This window comes from Pseudophryne corroboree, chromosome 6 (genome assembly GCF_028390025.1).
Source record: "Pseudophryne corroboree isolate aPseCor3 chromosome 6, aPseCor3.hap2, whole genome shotgun sequence".
In the NCBI taxonomy this organism is placed as follows: domain Eukaryota; kingdom Metazoa; phylum Chordata; class Amphibia; order Anura; family Myobatrachidae; genus Pseudophryne; species Pseudophryne corroboree.
Window position 1 is genome coordinate 265,458,952 of NC_086449.1, and position 6,964 is coordinate 265,465,915.

Sequence of the window (6,964 nt, forward strand, 5' to 3'; positions counted from 1 at the left end):
TTCTCCAGAACACCACAAATAGCTAAACCAAGAAAAAATTTGGCTACGGGTACCATCAGGCGCCTAAATACAATAAATGTCAAAGTGCTAACGTGCAGAGTACATAAAACAAAACAAAAAACAAATATACAACCCTTAAGGTCGACGTGAAAGTAGTGATGAGCGCCTGAAATTTTTCGGGTTTTGTGTTTTGGTTTTGGGTTCGGTTCCGCGGCCGTGTTTTGGGTTCGAACGCGTTTTGGCAAAACCTCATCGAATTTTTTTTGTCGGATTCGGGTGTGTTTTGGATTCGGGTGTTTTTTTCAAAAAACCCTAAAAAACAGCTTAAATCATAGAATTTGGGGGTCATTTTGATCCCATATTATTATTAACCTCAAAAACCATAATTTCCACTCATTTTCAGTCTATTCTGAATACCTCACACCTCACAATATTATTTTTAGTCCTAAAATTTGCACCGAGGTCGCTGGATGACTAAGCTAAGCAACCCTAGTGGCCGACACAAACACCTGGCCCATCTAGGAGTGGCACTGCAGTGTCACGCAGGATGTCCCTTCCAAAAAACCCTCCCCAAACAGCACATGACGCAAAGAAAAAAAGAGGCGCAATGAGGTAGCTGTGTGAGTAAGATTAGCGACCCTAGTGGCCGACACAAACACCGGGCCCATCTAGGAGTGGCACTGCAGTGTCACGCAGGATGGCCCTTCCAAAAAACACTCCCCAAACAGCACATGACGCAAAGAAAAAAAGAGGCGCAATGAGGTAGCTGACTGTGTGAGTAAGATAAGCGACCCTAGTGGCCGAAACAAACACCGGGCCCATTTAGGAGTGGCACTGCAGTGTCACGCAGGATGTCCCTTCCAAAAAACCCTCCCCAAACAGCACATGACGCAAAGAAAAAAAGAGGCGCAATGAGGTAGCTGTGTGAGTAAGATTAGCGACCCTAGTGGCCGACACAAACACCGGGCCCATCTAGGAGTGGCACTGCAGTGTCACGCAGGATGGCCCTTCCAAAAAACCCTCCCCAAACAGCACATGACGCAAAGAAAAAAAGAGGCGCAATGAGGTAGCTGACTGTGTGAGTAAGATAAGCGACCCTAGTGGCCGACACAAACACCGGGCCCATTTAGGAGTGGCACTGCAGTGTCACGCAGGATGTCCCTTCCAAAAAACCCTCCCCAAACAGCACATGACGCAAAGAAAAATAAAAGAAAAAAGAGGTGCAAGATGGAATTGTCCTTGGGCCCTCCCACCCACCCTTATGTTGTATAAACAAAACAGGACATGCACACTTTAACCAACCCATCATTTCAGTGACAGGGTCTGCCACACGACTGTGACTGATATGACGGGTTGGTTTGGACCCCCCCCAAAAAAGAAGCAATTAATCTCTCCTTGCACAAACTGGCTCTACAGAGGCAAGATGTCCACCTCATCATCATCCTCCGATATATCACCGTGTACATCCCCCTCCTCACAGATTATCAATTCGTCCCCACTGGAATCCACCATCTCAGCTCCCTGTGTACTTTGTGGAGGCAATTGCTGCTGGTCAATGTCTCCGCGGAGGAATTGATTATAATTCATTTTAATGAACATCATCTTCTCCACATTTTCTGGATGTAACCTCGTACGCCGATTGCTGACAAGGTGAGCGGCGGCACTAAACACTCTTTCGGAGTACACACTTGTGGGAGGGCAACTTAGGTAGAATAAAGCCAGTTTGTGCAAGGGCCTCCAAATTGCCTCTTTTTCCTGCCAGTATAAGTATGGACTGTGTGACGTGCCTACTTGGATGCGGTCACTCATATAATCCTCCACCATTCTTTCAATGGTGAGAGAATCATATGCAGTGACAGTAGACGACATGTCCGTAATCGTTGTCAGGTCCTTCAGTCCGGACCAGATGTCAGCATCAGCAGTCGCTCCAGACTGCCCTGCATCACCGCCAGCGGGTGGGCTCGGAATTCTGAGCCTTTTCCTCGCACCCCCAGTTGCGGGAGAATGTGAAGGAGGAGATGTTGACAGGTCGCGTTCCGCTTGACTTGACAATTTTCTCACCAGCAGGTCTTTCAACCCCAGCAGACTTGTGTCTGCCGGAAAGAGAGATCCAAGGTAGGCTTTAAATCTAGGATCGAGCATGGTGGCCAAAATGTAGTGCTCTGATTTCAACAGATTGACCACCCGTGAATCCTTGTTAAGCGAATTAAGGGCTCCATCCACAAGTCCCACATGCCTAGCGGAATCGCTCCGTGTTAGCTCCTCCTTCAATGTCTCCAGCTTCTTCTGCAAAAGCCTGATGAGGGGAATGACCTGACTCAGGCTGACAGTGTCTGAACTGACTTCACGTGTGGCAAGTTCAAAGGGCAGCAGAACCTTGCACAACGTTGAAATCATTCTCCACTGCGCTTGAGACAGGTGTATTCCACCTCCTATATCGTGCTCAATTGTATAGGCTTGAATGGCCTTTTGCTGCTCCTCCAACCTCTGAAGCATATAGAGGGTTGAATTCCACCTCGTTACCACTTCTTGCTTCAGATGATGGCAGGGCAGGTTCAGGCGTTTTTTGGTGGTGCTCCAGTCTTCTGTACGTGGTGCCTGTACGCCGAAAGTGTCCCGCAATTCTTCTGGCCACCGACAGCATCTCTTGCACGCCCCTGTCGTTTCTTAAATAATTCTGCACCACCAAATTCAAGGTATGTGCAAAACATGGGACGTGCTGGAATTTGCCCATATTTAATGCACACACAATATTGCTGGCGTTGTCCGATGCCACAAATCCACAGGAGAGTCCAATTGGGGTAAGCCATTCCGCGATGATCTTCCTCAGTTGCCGTAAGAGGTTTTCAGCTGTGTGCGTATTCTGGAAAGCGGTGATACAAAGCGTAGCCTGCCTAGGAAAGAGTTGGCGTTTGCGAGATGCTGCTACTGGTGCCGCCGCTGCTGTTCTTGCGGCGGGAGTCCATACATCTACCCAGTGGGCTGTCACAGTCATATAGTCCTGACCCTGCCCTGCTCCACTTGTCCACATGTCCGTGGTTAAGTGGACATTGGGTACAGCTGCATTTTTTAGGACACTGGTGACTCTTTTTCTGAGGTCTGTGTACATTTTCGGTATCGCCTGCCTAGAGAAATGGAACCTAGATGGTATTTGGTACCGGGGACACAGTACCTCCAACAAGTCTCTAGTTGGCTCTGCAGTAATGATGGATACCGGAACCACGTTTCTCACCACCAAGGATGCCAAGGCCTCAGTTATCCGCTTTGCAGTAGGATGACTGCTGTGATATTTCATCTTCCTCGCAAAGGACTGTTGGACAGTCAATTGCTTGGTGGAAGTAGTAAAAGTGGTCTTACGACTTCCCCTCTGGGATGACCATCGACTCCCAGCAGCAACAACAGCAGCGCCAGCAGCAGTAGGCGTTACACGCAAGGATGCATCGGAGGAATCCCAGGCAGGAGAGGAATCGTCAGAATTGCCAGTGACATGGCCTGCAGGACTATTGGCATTCCTGGGGAAGGAGGAAATTGACACTGAGGGAGTTGGTGGGGTGGTTTGCGTGAGCTTGGTTACAAGAGGAAGGGATTTACTGGTCAGTGGACTGCTTCCGCTGTCACCCAAAGTTTTTGAACTTGTCACTGACTTATTATGAATGCGCTGCAGGTGACGTATAAGGGAGGATGTTCCGAGGTGGTTAACGTCCTTACCCCTACTTATTACAGCTTGACAAAGGGAACACACGGCTTGACACCTGTTGTCCGCATTTCTGTTGAAATACCTCCACACCGAAGAGCTGATTTTTTTGGTATTTTCACCAGGCATGTCAACGGCCATATTCCTCCCACGGACAACAGGTGTCTCCCCGGGTGCCTGACTTAAACAAACCACCTCACCATCAGAATCCTCCTGGTCAATTTCCTCCCCAGCGCCAGCAACACCCATATCCTCCTCATCCTGGTGTACTTCAACACTGACATCTTCAATCTGACTATCAGGAACTGGACTGCGGGTGCTCCTTCCAGCACTTGCAGGGGGCGTGCAAATGGTGGAAGGCGCATGCTCTTCACGTCCAGTGTTGGGAAGGTCAGGCATCGCAACCGACACAATTGGACTCTCCTTGTGGATTTGGGATTTCGAAGAACGCACAGTTCTTTGCGGTGCTACTGCTTTTGCCAGCTTGAGTCTTTTCATTTTTCTAGCGAGAGGCTGAGTGCCTCCATCCTCATGTGAAGCTGAACCACTAGCCATGAACATAGGCCAGGGCCTCAGCCGTTCCTTGCCACTCCGTGTGGTAAATGGCATATTGGCAAGTTTACGCTTCTCCTCCGACAATTTTATTTTAGGTTTTGGAGTCCTTTTTTTACTGATATTTGGTGTTTTGGATTTGACATGCTCTGTACTATGACATTGGGCATCGGCCTTGGCAGACGACGTTGCTGGCATTTCATCGTCTCGGCCATGACTAGTGGCAGCAGCTTCAGCACGAGGTGGAAGTGGATCTTGATCTTTCCCTAATTTTGGAACCTCAACATTTTTGTTCTCCATATTTTAATAGGCACAACTAAAAGGCACCTCAGGTAAACAATGGAGATGGATGGATACTAGTATACAATTATGGACGGACTGCCGAGTGCCGACACAGAGGTAGCTACAGCCGTGAACTACCGTACTGTACTGTGTCTGCTGCTAATATAGACTGGTTGATAAAGAGATGTAGTAGTATGTATGTATAAAGAAGAAAGAAAAAAAAAACCTCGGGTAGGTGGTATACAATTATGGACGGACTGCCGAGTGCCGACACAGAGGTAGCTACAGCCGTGGACTACCGTACTGTACTGTGTCTGCTGCTAATATAGACTGGTTGATAAAGAGATGTAGTAGTATGTATGTATAAAGAAGAAAGAAAAAAAAACCACGGGTAGGTGGTATACAATTATGGACGGACTGCCGAGTGCCGACACAGAGGTAGCTACAGCCGTGGACTACCGTACTGTACTGTGTCTGCTGCTAATATAGACTGGTTGATAAAGAGATGTAGTAGTATGTATGTATAAAGAAGAAAGAAAAAAAAACCTCGGGTAGGTGGTATACAATTATGGACGGACTGCCGAGTGCTGACACAGAGGTAGCTACAGCCGTAGACTACCGTACTGTACTGTGTCTGCTGCTAATATAGACTGGTTGATAAAGAGATGTAGTAGTATGTATGTATAAAGAAGAAAGAAAAAAAAACCACGGGTAGGTGGTATACAATTATGGACGGACTGCCGAGTGCCGACACAGAGGTAGCTACAGCCGTGGACTACCGTACTGTACTGTGTCTGCTGCTAATATAGACTGGTTGATAAAGAGATGTAGTAGTATGTATGTATAAAGAAGAAAGAAAAAAAAACCTCGGGTAGGTGGTATACAATTATGGACGGACTGCCGAGTGCCGACACAGAGGTAGCTACAGCCGTGAACTACCGTACTGTACTGTGTCTGCTGCTAATATAGACTGGTTGATAAAGAGATGTAGTAGTATGTATGTATAAAGAAGAAAGAAAAAAAAACCTCGGGTAGGTGGTATACAATTATGGACGGACTGCCGAGTGCCGACACAGAGGTAGCTACAGCCGTGAACTACCGTACTGTACTGTGTCTGCTGCTAATATAGACTGGTTGATAAAGAGATGTAGTAGTATGTATGTATAAAGAAGAAAGAAAAAAAAACCACGGGTAGGTGGTATACAATTATGGACGGACTGCCGAGTGCCGACACAGAGGTAGCTACAGCCGTGGACTACCGTACTGTACTGTGTCTGCTGCTAATATAGACTGGTTGATAAAGAGATGTAGTAGTATGTATGTATAAAGAAGAAAGAAATAAAAACCACGGGTAGGTGGTATACAATTATGGATGGACTGCCGAGTGCCGACACAGAGGTAGCTACAGCCGTGAACTACCGTACTGTGTCTGCTGCGACTGGATGATAAATAATGATATAAAAAATATATATATATCACTACTGCAGCCGGACAGGTATATATTATATAATGACGGACCTGCTGGACACTGTCTGTCAGCAGAATGAGTTTTTTATAGAATAAAAAAAAACACACCACACAAGTGAAGTCACACGACGAGTGTTTAACTTTTTCAGGCAATCACAATATAGTATACTACTAACTATACTGGTGGTCAGTGTGGTCAGGTCACTGGTCAGTCACACTGGCAGTGGCACTCCTGCAGCAAAAGTGTGCACTGTTTAATTTTAATATAATATGTACTCCTGGCTCCTGCTATAACCTATAACTGGCACTGCAGTGCTCCCCAGTCTCCCCCACAATTATAAGCTGTGTGAGCTGAGCACAGTCAGATATATATACATAGATGATGCAGCACACTGGGCTGAGCAGTGCACACAGATATGGTATGTGACTGAGTCACTGTGTGTATCGTTTTTTTCAGGCAGAGAACGGATATATTAAATAAAACTGCACTGTCTGGTGGTCACTGTGGTCAGTCACTAGTAAACTCTGCACTCTCTACACTTCTACAGTACTCCTAAGCTCCAGTAAATCAGGTCAATCTCTCTCTCTCTCTCTCTCTTCTAATCTAAATGGAGAGGACGCCAGCCACGTCCTCTCCCTATCAATCTCAATGCACGTGTGAAAATGGCGGCGACGCGCGGCTCCTTATATAGAATCCGAGTCTCGCGAGAATCCGACAGCGTCATGATGACGTTCGGGCGCGCTCGGGTTAACCGAGCAAGGCGGCAGGATCCGAGTCTGCTCGGACCCGTGAAAAAAACCATGAAGTTCGGGCGGGTTCGGATTCAGAGAAACCGAACCCGCTCATCTCTACGTGAAAGTCCAGTTCTCACTCCTCTCACTTCCTCCTCTTAATTTGAAAGCATGTAAAACAGAGGGGAGAGGGAAACCACATGTGCAGTACAGTAATTTAATAACATATACACACAT